Source organism: Lethenteron reissneri, chromosome 21 (genome assembly GCF_015708825.2).
Source record: "Lethenteron reissneri isolate LAM-NWPU_2019-01 chromosome 21, ASM1570882v1, whole genome shotgun sequence".
Classification (NCBI taxonomy): domain Eukaryota; kingdom Metazoa; phylum Chordata; class Hyperoartia; order Petromyzontiformes; family Petromyzontidae; genus Lethenteron; species Lethenteron reissneri.
The window spans coordinates 9,789,548-9,807,098 of record NC_083799.1 but is presented as its reverse complement, the minus strand read 5'-3'; positions in this window follow the sequence as shown (position 1 = coordinate 9,807,098).

Sequence of the window (17,551 nt, the reverse complement as noted above, 5' to 3'; positions counted from 1 at the left end):
ACCCTGGCCATTGACCGAGCAACCCAACGTTCCTACCAGCTCCCTCCGCAGGAGGAATGTGTTAAAAGTAAGTGTGCTCGAGTTGGACACATCGCCGGAAGGGATGAAGGCTGCCCGTTGGTCGAGACTGGTGAAGGAATGACTCTCGCAAGGGGTGACGGGGCGATGAGGATCAATCCGCTCGTGCGCAGGAGCGAAAAGGATTTGTATCGCAGGACGGCGAGGGATGTCGTGACGAGGCCTTCACCCAGATCGTGGCTGGCGATGACGTCGAAAGGGTGGCGGAAGGAAGCGTGGCATGTGGCGTGTGCCTTTGAGATTGAAACACAGTCGTAGAACATCCACAAAGGCAAATTCTTGGAAGATCCAGCGAATTCGGGCAAACGTGAACACGTGTGGGTGCATCGCCGACTGTTCGCCACTAGAGAGCGATACAGCCTCAAGCATTGCGTTGTGCACTGGGTTGTACGGGCTGACGGATAACGAACGTCTCAGTCAAGGTTTCCCAAACTCCAGTTAAACTATTATTTTTAATTCTCCCAGGTAAAGCCCACGGAGCTGTATTGCTTTTTTTCAGAGGTACAAACGATAGCTCAACAAAGTGGCTTATCATGTGGGAAATTATAGCAGACTGCTCTCAACGCATGTTTCTCAATTTGGAGGGAGAAGCCGGAGAAAAATCCACGCAACCACGGGGAGAACATGCAAACTCCAAATATACAGGCGTTAGGTTCGGGATCAAACCCACGACATCTGGTATACTACGTGAGGTAGTACTGGTAGGAACCTCCTGGTTACACCAGCCCACAGGGGATTATTGTGTCCGTCCGTCGTGCATCCAAAAATGGGAGGGGTGGGGCTGGGTGGAGAGGGGAGGATGGGGAGGGGCTGGGTGGGGATGGTGGGGAGGGGCTGGGTGGAGAGGGGAGGGTGGGGAGGGGCTGGGTGGGGAGGGGCTGGGTGGGGAGGGTGGGGTGGGTGGGGCTGGGTGGGGGGTGGGAGGGGTGGGGCTGGGTGGGGAGGGGCTGGTCACCCCGTGGTGCCCTTATACAACTCAACGTTTAACCTACTAACGCCGGCTTGTGCCCGCCCTCACAGTCGGGCATATTTGCGGAATACACCACGCCGCCGTTGACCCTGGCCATTGACCGAGCAACCCAACGTTCCTACCAGCTCCCTCCGCAGGAATGTGTTTTGTACTACCCTGCACGTGCACAATGATTGTGAGACACGTCCCCACGTGACGCGCTAAGCAATTAACGTCACACGGAACACATACACGCACACGTGCGCGCACACACGCGCACACAGATCTTAGTCTTACTTGGAATCGGCTTTACGCGTACAGCATGAATTGGCCAATAACAGAGATTGTGGGCAAAACACTTGAACCAATTGGGTGTTATCAAGTACTGTAGTTTACTATTATTGGCCATTTGAATATAAGTCTGTGTACTGCAGTATTCAAGTTTCCCTACCTTTTTGTGGCATTAATTTGTGCTCTGGCTGTGGACAAGTTAGGCCACTAGTGAAATATAGTTTTTTTGTATGAATAGATAATCGTTTATGACATAGAATCATTCCGCCCGTCCGTAGACATGCGTTTTTGAGAAGCGATAGCAGTGTTCTTCACACATTTTTCAGAGGGGTGGCCACGGTGCACTTTCGCCGATAAGACATCATCGGTGTCAGGGCCGCCACGCATTTGAAACCATTGGTGGTTTGACAGCAGCACGATGATGATGGGGGGTGGAGGGGAGTGTGTTTCACTATTGGTCTATTGTCGGGAGCCGCACGTTCGGCCACGTGCTAAAGGCCACCAAAGGGGTCGCCCGTGACGGTTACAACGTGGTCGTACCGGATACAGCGCTCTCAAGGGTCATTGGGGTGGGGTGGTGTTTGACCATACTTGATCGTGTGGGTTGGTGAAGGGGGTTGCCGGCGGGGGTGGGGGGGCTATGACGACGAAGGCAGGGGTGGGGGAAGGGGGGGGGGATCGGTTAAGATGTTACTTGCCACCAACATCAGCCGTGATCGGGGATCCAACTCGGGTCACCAGGTTTGTAGCGAGATGGGAGAATCACTGCCACCCGGTCCCAGAGGTATGAAGTGACAAAACGCGGCGTTCGTTCAGAGTAAAGTTTATGATTTTAAGCTTGACACTTGCAACGGACATCGGAGCATTATTCGATATAAGCGGGGTTCGTTTCCTGGTTTTTCTTTCAATGACAAAACAATGTAACACCTTTTTAGAGGAGGAAAAAAATAGCAAACGTCTGCGCATTATACAAATGGCCTTTATTACATTAAATATGAAAATATCATGAGTGACATGTCCGTGAGAGAGGTCACGAAGTACAACCAAGTTCTATTACACATCGAATAAGTTACACGGCCAACAGCATCGCTGCTCTGCTTTTCGAATTGTGAGTTGATGGGTGGGGGGATGTGTGTTTCTGGCTGGGTACAATCACCACTGCAGTGTGGAGAGAGAGGTGACATATACAGCATTACTACCTGTGTAACCTCTATGGCGCTTCAAATGGCGGCATGCAATCACGTGGACACGAACAACGGCAATCACGCTTTGTCTTACATTTTGTTTCGTTTAAAAATAAGCTTTTAACACATACAGTGTGGCGGGGTTGGGTCTTCTTCGTGTTAATATGTGTGAGAGTTAGCGGTCTTGGTGAGCACGCGCTGGTTGGGCATTTCTCAGTACATGGGCGATGTCTCGTCGCCTGCGTGGCGGCGGGAGGAAGGGGTAATTGTCGAGTGTTGGGGAAAGAGAAAGAGAGACACACAAGCACGGATGAGTTGCCATTCTCAACGATGTTATCCGTTTTGTTTTCTCATTTATCCATCCCGATTTCCGCCACCGGTGTCGCGTCACGAGAACGACGATGAATCCGTTCGGATTTCGCGAGCAGAGGCGGTGCAAAATTATTCGCGTTGGAGAATGGCCTACGGAAGCGAAATACCTCGCTGATCTCGTCAAGGAGCATAAGCCATCATGCGCGAACGCCGGTCATCATCCTCGCCACAGCAGCGGATTTTGGCTGGCCAATCGGACAAAGACGGTCACCGCATCGCGCACTTTAAGGCGCGCTTCTGCCGGACGTCTGGAACGCTCTTCCTTCCGACATTAGGAAGCCACTGGAGCGATGCACTTTCAAATAATCCCACTTGAAAACTCATTTTTTTAGAACTGATTTTTGTGTTGAGTTTGTTGTCCTCCCCTCGCACCTCCGATTAGTACGATTGACTACGTACGGTGCAACAGAAGTTCAACATACCGTATATACAATATGACAGAGCTAATATCTGAGAATCCTTCAGGTGACCTCTCGTTCGAACAGCAGCACGACATCTCCCACCTGCCCTGCTGCAAGAGAGTTATTACTGACATTTTGAATTCTCGGAGTTGACATTTGGCTAAATTAATTGCAACACTACATTTAAAGTGATGGGTGTTTTTTTGTTAAGTAATTGGTGGTCGGGCTGAAACCACCAAGCTGTCGACTTGAGAACCCGGTTTAATCACAGGCAACTGCCTCAATTTGTGACAATGACCTTCGGTGGTTCTAGCTCCGTGCTTTGACCTCTGAGCCACACGGCCACCTCATGAGAGAGTCACAGTACTTGAGTCCACTCACTACACAAACAGCACGTAAAATTAATAGTTTTACTTAATTTCCCATAAGTTTCTTTTGCACTTGGTCTATTACTATAGTACTAGACTGCCTTCAACTTTTATGAACGACTGGGTGTTTAAGGTCAGCGATTTGTCGTATTATCTGGCTGTATAGAAAATGAAAATATACAATTACTTTACTATGCAAGTTAAAAATGTGTGTTTTAATATTTACGGTTTATTTCTTTATTTAGGGCACCTTTAGAACATATGCTACAGCCCCCGCACTAGCTTAATCCGGCACTGACCCGGAATACATGCGTGGTTCACATTGAAGATAAAAGCGCGCGCGTTATGCACCAGACCTACGATGCGATGCAGATATGATTGGGCCGAACGTTAATGTGGCAGCCGTGATGTGGAAAGCTAATGAGGTCGGCTAGGAAGGTAAATGGGGCCAGATGCCTGTTACTGTGTGCGCCTGCGTGCGCGCGTTCGATTTACACTGATGGCCAACATCAATGGCGAATATTTGAACCGGTGCTGGGCCTCCCCTAGTTGGACTCAGCCTTAATTGATTTCCTGCTGCGGTGTGTAAAGATCACCACTGGGGAGACAAAGGCTTCCGGGCATGGTGCTCGCCACCCACCCCCTCGTGTGTTGTGTTGGCCTTAATATGTGTTACTCGCTCACAGCACTTGTCCCAATAGGTTGTTAAGGGTTATACGGGGGGGGGGGGTGGTCTCTGTCTCTGTGTTGGGGAGTGGTGGGCGGTGGTTCATGTGCTGCACTACGAACCCAGTAACCTTGGTTTGATTCACGGCCACGGCTAACATAAGTGGCGAATGATATCTGAACCGATTCTGGCCCCCTCCTAGGTCGACTGAGGCTTAAATGAGCACCATTTGCGGTGTGCAAAACATAACTGGGGAGGTGGAGACAGCCGGGCGTGTTATTGACCACCCTCAACCAATCGTGCGCTTTCCTGACCTTAACTGTTGCTCGCTAACACGACTCGCCCCAACAGTCTATGTACATCATGGGACCTCCTTTGCCAGTACCAAAATATAATAATAGGGGTTTCCCCTTTTTACTGGCAACAAAACAAAAAACATACTCTGATAATTAATATATCCATTGTGCTTGAATCAGTTTCAAGGACAATGCATATATTACACTGTTCAACAACAATTTTTTTTTTCTGGCCTGGACTTTTGCAGCTGTTTTAGACTATTTTCAGGGTGCTGATTCCAAATCTGATCTCAGATTTGCTCTATCACATCATTTTGATGCTATCGGCATACCCCATTTTAATTGATTTTACCCGAAATTAACTCTGTCACTTATGATTGCAAGTTGTTGCGAGTCAGTGACTGCTTTAGTGTTAAAATATGGTGCTGTATTTTTAGGATAGTGTGTTTATAATATCATTTATTTAGATATCCACATTTATTTAATATTTTTCTTCTGCAGTTTTGATTGCAAATGCAATATTTGATATCTCAAAAACCTGATGTGATATACAAAAACTGATGCCAGATTTGGAATCAGCACCCCAACATTTCCTTAGAACCGTTGGAATACCTTATGCCAGAAAAAGTGTATTGACCAGTGAATGTTTTTTGTTTGCATTCTGACCACAAGCATTGCGGTTAATGCAGACATGATTTCTTGTAAAAGGTTTCAGTTTGGTGTTTTAACATCTTAACACCTGTTTTGTTGCCAGAAAAAAGGGGTAAAACCCCTATTACACTGGTCAACATACATTTTCTGGCATAAGGTATTCCAACGGTTTTAAGGTAATTTTGGAGTGGTGATTCCAAATCTGGCATCAGTTTTTGTATATCACATCAGGTTTTTGAGATATCAAATATTGCATTTTAAATAAAAACTGCAGACATGTTTTATTAAATAAATGTGGATATCTACATAAAATAATATTATAAACACACTATCCTAAAAATACAGCACCATATTTTAACACTAAAGCAGTCACTGACTCGCAACAATTTGCAATCATAAGTGACAGAGTTAATTTTCGGGTAAAATCAATGAAAATGGGTATGCCGATAGCATAAAATGAGATGTGATAGAGCAAATCTGAGATCAGATGTGGAATCAGCACCCTGATATTAGTCTAAAACAGCTGCAAAAGTCCAGACCAGAAAATAATGTTTTTTTTGTTGACCAGTGATATCAGTCGGTGTACAGGCTACGCGGAGGGGTCTTTGTTGTGCGTGCGTTGTTCCACGTGACTGATAACAAACGCCCCATTATTGAAATCACGCGGGGCGTGTTTACAAATCATCGGGTACGTGCAGCGCGTGTGACGCGACTTAATTTGCACCTGAACTGAGAAGACCAGTACACATAGACGACGCTAGCCGTGGCGAGTGGGCCGCGAGGACGGGAGTTTTAGAAACTCTGGGCTGTGGGATTTTCACCGTTGCGTGTCGCGTTCTTACTCCTGTGTGTAGACACCAAGGGTGGCACAGTCGGGTTTTTTTTACAATTGGGTTTAATTGTCTTTTTATATTAAACCCGATCATCTGAGATTGGGAGAAATCCGGTTTAATTGGTTCTAATTGCAGAACCGCACTTCGCCAATTTCTCAACGATGGGCTTCATCCATTCCAAGCTAAGGAACTCACTGGCGCCCACGATTGTGGAGGAGAAGCTCGTGTTCATCAAGACCAACCTGCCCGCCGCATTCTACGACTACCCCGTGCCCGACGGCCCCCGAGTACGATAGCAGCACCGACGAGGAAGCAGCCTAAGCCTATCAGAGTTTCGTATTCATTAAACTAGGTTTTAATTCCCCGAAATCGGGTTTAATTGTATTAAAGAAAAAACCCGATGCCTGCCGCTGGAAATATCGGGGTTTTTCCACCCATGGTAGACACAAGTTAAAGATACGGGGGGAGGGCTGTGTGGGGGATATGTTGACACTTACCGTCATACTGTCCCTCCATGAGATTCTGAAAGCCTGCGGAGCACAGTCGGGGAACAATGAATGTTATTATGCGTTTATTTGACTTTCATCAATGTGCCAGGTGCTGTACTTATTTAACTTGCGCAACGTTAGCCACAAAAAGCGGATCAGACCATTTTCCTCCAGGTGTAAAAAAAAAACCCGACTGTGCCACCCTCGGTGTCGACACACAGGAGTAAGAACGCGACACGCAACGGTGAAAAACCCAGAACTAACCCTGACCTCGCCGACATGGTGCAATAGCCTCAAGGACAGGGCTATCACGTGGAGTCCGAAAATCTCACACTGAATGCGCCCGATCTCGTTTCGACGCCGGACTGCTAAGCGAGATTGAGTGTGGTTACGACTTGGATGGGCGACTTTAGGGGGCAACCGTGCAGCATCTTTTGGCGGAAGCGTGCGGTGTCCTAACACCCACTCTTTCTAGATTTGAAGCTTTCGCGACTGCAAGGATTCATACTCTTTGGTTTTTTCGGTAAAGTCAGGTAGGTAAAACAATGAATAAAATAAATGAAAACAACTAAATTAAATCACGACGTTTCGGAGGCAACACAAGCTTCCTTCATCAGGTGTCAAAAAGGCACAGCAAAATAACCGTAGCGAGAGTTATTTGTGATGAGACATTGTTATATAGGGTAAGAGGAGGGGGAGGAGGAGCCAAGGAGGACGGACGCAGGATGTGGGGGAGGGGTGTGGGTGGAGCCAGGAAGGTGATAGAGAAGGAGGGGGAGGGGCCAAGGAGGACGGGCGCAGGATGGGGGGGGGGGAGCCAGGCAGGTGAAGCTGATACTACACGACGGAGCTACGGATGGGGGAGGGGGGGACGCAGAGCAGGGGAGAGTAGTGGTTGAGGTTTAACATGTCATTAACATGTCATTAACATAGTTAATCACATCTTTCCAATGATTGCTCAATTTGAATCCATCTTCTCGGTTGAAGTTATGTCTATGTTTGTATATCTGTATGGCCTCATGGACAAATCTTTGGTGGTATCCAGACGGCTTGTTGTCGGCTAGGGTTACTGCATTGCGAGGTGGCCAGCAAATGTCAGCCACAGCAATGGGTTGAATGGAGCGTCAGGCCCTCCAGCCACCCCCAAACACGAAACCGAACATCTATTTGATTGGCCCAATGCGGCAGCCTCCTGAAAACACATACAGTACGCCTCTTGAGACTCGGCGAGGCTTCAGTGGATGAAGAACGTGCGTTGCATGTAACTAACTGTTTAACTAACAATTTGTAAAAAAAAAAATTGCCAGGTAAGGCCCACTGAGCTATATAGCTCTTTTTCAGAAGCGATCTGGTCACAAATGATAGCAGTTCAACGAAGGGGCTAATCACTCTAATACTCTAAATGCACGTTGATGATAAATGTGGAGGGGAAAAACTGGACGACCCGGAGAAAAATCCATGCGTCCACGGGGTGAGCGACACGCAAACTCCAAATATACAGGCGTCAGGTCGAGATCGAACCAATGACCTCCTGCATACACGGCGAGGTAGTTAACATCTTGCCACCGTGGCGCCTCTGTATGTATGTTTAACTTTCTTCGCACCGTACGTAGCCAACCCTGTTAATCGGAGGTGCATTTCGTACCTATCCGCCCTGAAGTATCACAGGCAACGGCTGTGCATTCGCTTGATGGTGCACGTGGTGGGCATTACGCACCAGCACCCTCAACGTGCCATCACACCTCCTCTGTCTATTAGAGATGCCCGCCGCTTTTTAAACACGGTGCCCGTAACCATTCGCCGTCTTGAGTTACATGATTTGTTCCGAATCGCGATACGATATCAAGAATCGATTAGGTACGGGTCTCCCTCGCTTTATGCGGCTTCGGTCGGTGCGATTTAGCGTCCACGCGGCTAACCTATTTCTTCCTAAATTCGCCATATCATGCGGTTTTAATTCACTAACATGCGGCTGTGCGGCCGCACGTGGAGGGCAAACATTGTCAGGGTTGCTCGGCAGGCAGCTGTCCTGTGCGGTTTCGCATTGTGCACCCCCTTTTCTTTTTGGAACGCATCTACTGCCGCAATACTTGCGAGGGAAACCTGTACGGTTCAACAGTACATCGTGGCGGTGGTAGTCATGCCTCTCCTTGCTACAGGGCTCAGCTGATCTGATTGCACGCAGCAATACGCGCATGTCTACGTGCACAGCACTCTCGATCCACTGCTGGATGAGGGCATCCCCCCCACGCTTCGTGAGTCGTCGTGGGTCGGGGAGGGGGGTTGTTTGACCATACTTCACCACGCCGACACACGGCATGTACGCGTCGAAAATAATTATCGATTCGTGCACGCACGATTCGACGGGCGTTCTGTCGTGAGCATAAGCATCGATGTTGAGTACGCGGGTGAATACTGTGAGCGAGTGAATGGGCACGCGCGTGATGAGTACGTCAGCGAACAAGTACGCGAGTGATCACGTCACTGAGTGAGCAAATAGGTGAGCACTTGAGTGAGTGAATGAATAAGCGAGTACGTCAGCATGTGAGACATTGTGTAGGGTGAGTGAATTCATGCACGCATGAGCGAGCGGCTGAGTAGGTGAGCGACTGAATGAGCGAGCGACTGAGTAGTAGGTGAGCGCGCGAATACGTGAGTGAATGAATGAGCGAGCGATTGAGTACGTCAATGAGCAAGCGACTGAGTAGGTGAGTGAGCGAGCGAACGAGTGGGCGAGCGAGTGAGCGGGCGAGCGAGTGAGCGCCCGAGTGAGCAGGTGGACGAGCGAGCGAGTGAGCAGGTGGACGAGCGAGCGAGTGAGCGTGCGACTGCTCTTCACGTACCCACGGCCCGCCTCCCCATGAGGGCCACGAACTCCTTGGGATGAGGCTTCCTCCTCCACGAGCGCTTGGCGAGGCGTGCCAGACTCTCGTGAAGAGAGCGCTCCACCTGCTGCACGGCGCACGGGGGGGCAGGAGGCGGAAGGGGTCAGAGGTCGGCAACCAAAACAACAAGAAGAGACATTTTTTTCTGTCACAATTTTTTTAGAAGGAGGGGGGGGGCACTTTTGCCGATGAGACATCATCAGTGTGATGTTCCGCCACACATCTGAAACCATTGGGGGGGGGGGGGGGTTTTGGCAGCTCGATGATGATGGGAGGTGTTTTCACATTCGTTTATTGTCTGGTGCCGCACGTGAGGGGTCACACTCAAGGCCACCAGGGGCTGCCAGTGGCGCGCGGGCCTTGCAATGAAGAACACTGAGCTAAAGGCCAGAGGGGGCGGTGGGGAGAGGGTAGGCAGGCGGGTGGGGTGTTCTGTCGGTTGGAGGGGGAGTCGGTTTTGTTGCACTGAACGAACTGCGATCCTGGCCATTCCGGGGGCAGTTTCTGGCCACGGTTCGCATAATTTGGGTGAATTATCCTGAGTCTTAATGAGCGACAGACACGATGTAGTCAGCCTTATACGCACGGCAGGGAAGACAAAGGTGAGTAGGGACGCGGTGCCGACGCCCAGCACTCATCCGTGTGCCGTGCTGGCCTTAAAAGGCACTCGCGAACACCACTTGCCCCGACATATCCGTTGTTGCATTGTCCCATACATCTACTAATAGTGTAATCTACCGTAATCTCAGCATTATGAGACGCACTTCCCCCTCTCCTGTATTTCAACGCGTAATATAAGGACGCGTCTTCTTATAATCCCGTCCGCGTGTGTGACCCTGCTTTTATAAATGCATCAACACCAAAACACATTCGGTGCTCTGCTCTCGGTGTGTCTCCCTCGCGGCCCGCGAAGGGGCATTATCCGCCAATACCGGGGGGGTGGGGCGTATAGCGGTTTAAATGCAGTCTGGGGAATGCAGCCGGGCCGGGATTGCGTGTTTACAGCTGCATCGATACCTCATCTCCACATCTCGCAGAGCTTCGATCTCCCCGGCACGGTTGCGCGACGTTACCACTACGACCCCACGTGGGCCGCATCTTGCGACCAAATCACCCGGAATGCGGCCCTCTATCTTTCGTCGGATCTCGGGACGCCGATAGGGCAGAAATTGAACCTGCGTGGACGTGGGACGGTGCGACCGCCCGCGAATAACGGGTGTTATTAGACCGCTAACAGAGCGGTGTTCGTTTATCTATCATTTGTCGTGTGTGAAACGACAGTCAAGTAACGCGCCTGTGACCCGCACGGCGTTGGGAGACGTCTTTAAAAAAAACATATATTGAACCCCATTGCATGTCCGACGGTTACAGGCGAGAAGACACGCGTCGGGAGACGGCGTGCGAATTGTGTCCTCTGGCTTCGTGACTCTTGCCTCTAGGGAATGCATTCGTATGGGGCGGTGGAGGGCACATTACCTGGTTAAGTAGTGGGGGTGGGGGGGGGGGGAGGAAAGCTATTTAAATAAGAGCAGGGCGATATCCGGGACCGGCTGCCGGGTGGGTTGTCAATAACTGTCCTCTCATCCTCTGGCGTGGGGAGGCTTATAATCCAGCAGTGGATTGGTGCTACAAAGGGCTGTGTGCGTGTAGAAGTGGGCTGAACTTAGACAATGCGGCGGGCTGACCCCAAGTCTGAGGAAGTGGCCCTGGGCTGCTTTGCGCAAGGCCGCGTGCAGGATGACCGAAATCTTTGCATTCTTATGGCAGGGGGCTCATTTGTGGCCCCTTTTCAGGTGCCTCTTGATTGGCAGCCAAGCGAACCTATAATATCTGATCCGCATTAAATCTCCCATCTAAAAATATAGCGTATTAATTGGCTATTAAAAAATCGCCTAAATTCCATCAAAAGCCTCCGTAAGCCTCGCCGGTTCGTAGCGGCAATACCCCTGAATGTTAAGAGGAGATTAACATTGAGAGTCCGTGGTCGAGACTGCATCGACTCTCGCCGCGGGTGATCTCTCCCATGGTTGCTTTAATAAGTAATATTCGCTACTGTAAGAGCATTCAATTATATAATGGCGCGAGTCCCTGTGGGACTGTGGGAGGTTGGGGGTGGGGATGGAGGAAGAAGGGGACGGAATGAGATGAGAGAAGAGGGAATCTGGTGAAGTGGAGGGAGGGAGAGACGAAATGTGAGGGTGTGACAGATGACGTTATTAGGCGGAAGAACGGCAGTCGTGTGTGGCTCCGTTTGTTCACGTCTTGGCCGCTGCCCCTGGGGGTAAAGGGCTATTAAAGAATTCAGAACAGCAGAGGTGTGAAAGAGCGTGTTTGTTTCAGACCGTGATCGTGGGGGGACATGAAGAGGCAAAGTTGGAGCAGCTCCTTCCAATCACTCAATCCAGCTCCTCTAAAACCAGCTGAGTGCCCGGCGAGACCGGGCGTCTCTTTCACAAAAGGATGGCCGTGGCAGTGTTTTTCTCACTCAGAAAAAAGGGGGAGCCTAAACTCGTGGCTCTGGGTGGTGTGGCACAGCTTTAGTGGCACGGCATGGGTGGCATGGTGGCTTTGGGTGGTGCGGCACAGATTCAGTGGCACGGGATGGGTGGCATGGCATGGGTGGCGTAGGGTGGTGTGGTGTGGCGTAGCGTCCAAAAATTTGGCGAAAGCACATTTAATTCGGATGAACGAGCGCACATAGTTGGCTGACGTGGTAGGCAACGGCCTTTCTTCAGGGCGAAGAGATGGAGTTGGTGCGTTATATTATAAAAGTGTAATTAAATTTAACAAGTTCAGAGATCTTAGCCACATGCATTATCATTCCATTATAAAGCAGAGTTCATGACTAATATGCCGGGTCCCTATAATTCCACGTGCGCAGACCAGATAGTTCACTTGTTGGTACAACCTGAAGTGGCATAGCTTGAGCGCTTCTAATTTATTGAAATGACCAACAACAGTGAATTAAGTAATTTGCTCGTATTAACCATATTGGTGGTACCAAGTTCTGCTCTTGTCATGGACTCTGTGGAGTTGTGCCCGCGCGCCGTTGCCAACGCAGCCGGTTAATTAATTTGTGTGACGTTAATTAAGTGATGTGCCTGCGCATGGATCTGTCGGGATGAATCCAGACGAGTCACTCCGCGGCATCGTTTAGCACCCTGTACCACGTGAGTGCTAAATAGTTGGTGCGGGCACCTTGAGTGATCCAATGCAGAAGTGAATGAGCTGTAATTGAAATTTAGATGCTTATTTATATACATGTGCAACGAATGCAATAGGCTTCGACAAATGACAGTCATTACTCCATCTCGGTTTGGTAAAAAATGTTTACAGGTCTGTAGGTCTGTGTGTGTGTTTGGGGATGTGTGATAGTGCAGCGGTTACTGCGTTGCGCTACTAACCCGGCAATCTGAGTTCGATTACCGCTCACAGCCAACACCAGCGACGATTATCTGAACCGGTCATGGGCCTCCCCTAGTTCGACTCAGCCTCAAATGAGTACGTGGTGCAGTGTTTAAACATCAGCACTGGGGAGACAAAGGCGTCCGGGCGTGGTGCTAGCCACCCACCCCCTCGTGTACCGTGCCGGCCTTCAAAGGCACTGCTCGCTAACAGCACATGCCCCAAGAGGTACATCTGGATTCAGTCCTTGTTGGACCAAGTCTTCAATGATTGCAATGGTGTCAGGTACAGGTACATTGGTGAACATATAAACTACATTGAAACTGACAAGCAAATCATCTGGAGACAGTGAGATGTCCTTGGTTAGAGAAATCAAGTGAGCTGAGTTAAGTACAGCTGAGGTGGACTTGCCGGTGAAAGGAAGTAGGGTCTCAGACATAAATCGGGCCAGTTTGTCGGTGGGTGAGTTAATGGTGGAGACGATAGGACAGAGCGGGATACCTACTTTGTGGATTTTTGGAAGGCCATTTGGCTGTTATCTCTGACTCTCTGAGTTGCATTGCCCTGTGGGATGCCTTTGCATTAACGGGCTGGGGTCTCACTAACATGGCCACTTCTGCTTCCTTAGCCTCGATGTATCGTGGGTTCTTACTGTGTTATGGGCTGTGTGTCTCACTGGCATGGCCACTGTTGCGGTGGTTCTCTTACGTCGATGCTCTTGCCTCGTGGAGGCCACTCTTCGATCTCACATTAACACGCTAATCTCTCACATTAACATAGCCACTTCCATGCCCTCGTCGAGGAGGCTGCTCTCCGATCTTACAGTTACATGCTAATTTCTCACATTAACATCACTAGCCCCGCCCACTTCTTTATGACCCTTGGGCTACATCCATTTTAAACCTTTTTAAAACAGTCTGCCTCAGCAGCAGATCATGCTTTCCCACCTGATGACGGACGCTTGTGTTGCGCCCGAAACGTCGTGATTTATTTTTATTTTCTACCTACGTGAATTTATAGAACGAGCCAAAGAGTATGGATTCCTGCAGTCACGAAAGCTTCAAATCAAGCTATATTGGAGATATTTGTGTGTGTGTGTGGAATAAACGCTGTGTCTTTAGCGCACTGCCCTCTGAACCCGACCAACCGAGTTAAATTCCCGGCCACGACTAACATCAGTGGCAAATGGTATCTAAACCTGTCCAGGTCCTCTCCTAGGTCGACTCGGCCGTAAAATGAGTACCCGGTGTAGTGTAAAATTGGTTACTAAGAAGACGAGACTTTCCGGTTGTGGGGTTTGCTATTCTACCCCCTTGTGTGCCGTGCCGACCGTAATAGGTGCTCACTAACAGCCGCCTATAACAACCTGTTTGTGCGTGGTCATCACCCATCCAAGGCAACTATCCAGGCTCAACCCTGTTTACCTTCCCAGAGCAAACATACGCGCCATAATTTCGTCCGCTCTCAACAACGTTTATCTCGAAATCGCATTTTACTCCGCACGTTAAGTCTGGACTGCGGTCAGAGTCATATAAACATCGTAATGAGATTGCAGATGGGATATTGATAATTGACTGTGGTGGGTTGGAACGATGACTCAATGGTGAGTGCTCTGCTTTTATGACCTCAGTCACCTGGGTTCGATTCCCAGCCAGGACTAACACCAGTGGCGATTGATATATTTGCCCCCGTCCTAGGAATCCACATTCATCGAATACGCACGAACCGGCGTGTTGAAGTACGGCCAATCAACCTGCAGGACCGACACGGCGTGGGGCAGGGCCTTCACCCAGCAGTCAACTGACAACGGATTGCAATGAATTCAAGCGTTGCCGGTTGCAGTGAGTTGCATGGTTATGCAAGCTGGATAGAATATGAACAGTGGAATACAGAAGAGGTAAAACCTGTGCGTTGGGCACACACTCCCAGTTTGACGAAGGACGAAGGATTTGGAGCAAAAGCGCAAGGGACAGTAACGTCACTACGAACTTTCAAGGACGCGGCAGGATGGAGGGAGTTCAGTTTGTTTGTAGTCCCCACGGTCGTTAAGCACAGCCCAATCATGCCAGCAACAGACAGCCCTATTACATTTATAATGAATATAAAACTTGAAAAATTTCTTGAATTGGGCAGGGTGAAAATAACTTGGGGAAAAGAGACGATGACGGGAGGAGGGAATTCCAGAGTGGAGCAGTGCGAGGGAAGAAACAGAAATAGACGTGAGGTGACCCGCAGTTTGGTGAGTGGGTGGGTGCGTGAGTGGGGGCATTAGTGAGTGGATAAGTGGGTGGATGAGTGAGTGAGTGGGTGTATGAGTTTGTGCGTGCATGTGTGGGTGAGTGAGAAGGTGCGTGTGTATATGTGTGAGTGAGTGGACCCCCCTAATGGAGCATCTTCGCCGGTTGGACACATTTAGGCTGATTTGTGAGCTCCTGAGGAGCTCCTGAGGAGCTCACAAATCCTTGAAAGATCTGGGCAAAGTCCCATCGGTGAGCTCCTCTGGCAGGCAAGGCTGCGTTGGCTGGGTCATGTAGCCCGCATGCCCAGCCACCGCATGCCGAAACAGTTTTTGTTCGGCCGGATCGAGGGGGCTAAACGGGCGCGGCACGGGCTAGAGAAGAGATGGAGGGATGTGGTACAGGAGGACGTGGAGCTGAGTGGACTTGCCGATGACCGGTACCAGCGGTGTCAAGCACGGCCTCTGTGGAGGAGGCTTGTGAAGGACGCTACTGGGCAGTTGGAGGAAGTCGCCCTCAAACAACAACGGAGGGCGGAGGAGCGACGCTCACAACAACGAGCGGAGCGCCGGGTGGCTAAAGCACAGCAAGTTGGTACAGTAGGGGGCACAGGTGGTGCATCAGCCAGTCATGTCGGTCATCTCGGTCAGTCGACCCGTGGCACCTGCTGGGTCTGCCCCATGACCTCCTGCCAGCGGGCGTTCGACACTTCACGTGGCCTCAAGGTGCACATGGCCTGGCACAAGCGTCGTGGTGACGTCACCGCCACTTAGTGGCGAATGGCGGTTGTTGTTGTAGTGAGAGGGTGAGTGTGTGTGAGTGAGTGTGTGTAGTGAGAAGGTGAGTGAGACTGCGAGTAAATTGTTGAGGACGTGGGGTTGCGGTGTGAGTGCATTGGTGAGTTGCGTGCCGATGTGGATTCATGACCGAGGGCGTTACTGAGTGTGAGCGTGACGGAGCCTGCGCAATGAGCCGAGGCGCTGTTTTGTTGAGTGTCTGGTGGTGATTGAGCGGTAGGGCAGCTCTTCACGCGCGGCGTTACGGAGCCCGAGTTCGATTCCCGCTCACGGCCTCCCCTAGGTCAACTCAGCCTCAAGTGAGTATCTAGATTTGAAGTTTTCGTGACTGCAGGGATCCATAGCTCTTTGGTACTTTCGGTAAAGTCCCGTAGGTATAAAATAGAAAGTGTTTTATTTATTTTATTTGAAACCTACGTGGCTAAAGTGGGTACCCGGTTGGACGTCTAAACATCGACACTCGGGAGGCAAAGGGGCCGTCCATAAATGACGTCACGCACCTTGGGGGGGTCAGACATTTGTGACGATGTGGGATGAGGGGGGGGGGGGGTGTCGCATCAAAATGCGGAACTTTAAATAAATGTTAATTGAACAGAATTGTTACAACACAATTTTTAATAAATGTTCATTATTAACTATTTGATTATTTAAATTCACTAAGGTCACCTTTTATTTATTCCATGAAGGAGGATTTTGTTTCTCCACGGGAGAATGGAGAAGCATAAATTTTGTCAATTTTTTTTAATGATCGTTAGTACACATTTTGATTATAATGATTTTACCAGGACTTTCATTCTGTGGAATGAATATGTGATTGTTATAATTTCGCTTCGTTCTACTACAAAGTTTCAAGTTTTTTTATAGTTATAATTACTTTTAATATTTTATAATTATAAGATAATTTAATTATAATATCCTGAACATCTGCAGTTTTAGTTAGACGCTGAATATTTTCAAGTGAATTTTATGCAACATTTCAGCTGCCCAGCGCCTCCTTTTTAATAAATGTTTTCTGCTACAACATCAGAGTGCAGCGCCAAATTAAATACGCACGATAACGACAATGGTTTAAAGCGATTTGAAGCATGTTTTATTTTCAAAATGGAAATATGGTTTGGGGGGGGGGGCAGAGCTTTGTGACGTCATATTTGAGGGAGGTCTGACTTTTTGTGACGCCGTGTGACGAGGGGGGGGGGGGGGTCAAAAATCACCCAAAATCGCGTGACGTCATTTATGGACGGCCCCAAAGACGAGCGGGCGTGGTGCCGCCCGTGTGTCGTTGCGGCTTTCACAGGTGCTGAACAGCACTTGCCCCAACAGCATGTGAAGGCTACACGGGGGGGGGGGGGGGTGCACACCTTTGTCTTTGTTTGCCGAGTGTGCGCTGCTTACCGAGAGGGACGACGGCTCCGCGAGGAGGCTGCGCGCCAGCTGCTCAGAGAGCGCCTCCTCCCAGGGGGCCGCGCGCTCCTGGCACAGCGCGCCCAGCGCCAGCGACACCAGCAGCGTGACGGCCAGTAAGTTACTCATGTCTGCACACACACACACACACGTACACACACACACACGTACACACAGGTGTACACAAACACAGGTGTGCACACACACGTACACACACGTACACGTACACACACACACGTACACACACG